The 1188-nt window shown below is 37.8% G+C and overlaps 1 non-coding gene across 1 annotated transcript; it reads right to left on the reverse strand.

Moving 5' to 3' along the window:
- Positions 1-386: 386 nt before the first annotated feature.
- Positions 387-468, reverse strand: trnas-uga (transfer RNA serine (anticodon UGA)). The gene has a single exon. It is a non-coding gene; the product is annotated as a tRNA-Ser (tRNA).
- Positions 469-1188: the final 720 nt, after the last annotated feature.

Genomic DNA, 1188 nt, shown 5'->3' on the forward strand with positions numbered 1-1188 from the left:
ATGGTAAACTTGACGGCACAACATTTTGATCTTATTGCGCCAAGTAACCTCGGTCCTTTCCAAAGCTGTGAAGGTTGGAAGTTTAATGTGCAAGTCAAGAAACTATGTGCAGAGAAAGTACAAGTGGACTATTCACTGAGAATAAGATTTAAAAGGAGCAGAGACCCAATAGGGTTTCAAATCTGAAACATAACCCACATGGCTCTCAGAAGTTCACAGTAAATCTAATACAAACAACAGTATCTGTACTGAAGAGACTATTTGAACTGTTTGCCAATGCAGATATACTCTGAGCACCTGAATCAAAGGAACAGTCCATGCATTAAGCACATTATCCATATCAAGTCTCCAATGATCTGTTAAAAATAAAGACTAGTTTGTCAAAGCGCTGTGAGCAGGGTTCGAACCTACGCGGGGAGACCCCATTGGATTTCAAGTCCAACGCCTTGACCACTCGGCCATCACAGCTTGCTACTTTAAAAGCCAGGCCTTAACCAGTTGGCTATCTGATTCTGTGCATTTTACTTCTGTAAAGACGAGACTTTCAACTGAAGAGCCTATTTGAACTGTTTGTAAAGGCAGATATATTCTGAGCACTTGAATCACAGGACAAGTCCATGCACATTATCCATATCATGTCACCAAGGATATGTTCAAATGGAAAAGGGGTTGGCCATAGCGCTGTGAGGAGGGTTCAACTCACATATTTTAGATAACTTCCATCCGTCCCATTATAAAGAATCCTACTTAAACACACCAGAACAAATGCTTAATTAAGTTAAATCAACTCCTAGAATAACCAATCATCAGTAACCAAATAAACAAACCACTTTTATCAGCAAAAAACAAACTATACAAAAACTCACTACTATAATGCTTCAGATGACAAAATTACTCAGAGACTCACGTTTACATCTCGATAAAACAAAACACCATCTGCGTGTTCCTCAAGAAAAACAACTTGCCCCTGTTACAGATGTCTACATATCAGGGGAAAAGCTCAAATAACCAAATTCAACCTAGCTAGTTTCCCGAAACATATGCAATTATGTTTTACTTTATTTTTTAAACTTTATTTATGTTTTGCTTTTCAACATTAATACCCTAAAATTGTTTCACATAATGGAAACAGTGCTCAAATTCACTGGTGTTACATTAACAATCAAACCAGGAATCGACAACCATCAG

Source organism: Oncorhynchus masou, chromosome 14 (genome assembly GCF_036934945.1).
Source record: "Oncorhynchus masou masou isolate Uvic2021 chromosome 14, UVic_Omas_1.1, whole genome shotgun sequence".
Taxonomy (NCBI): domain Eukaryota; kingdom Metazoa; phylum Chordata; class Actinopteri; order Salmoniformes; family Salmonidae; genus Oncorhynchus; species Oncorhynchus masou.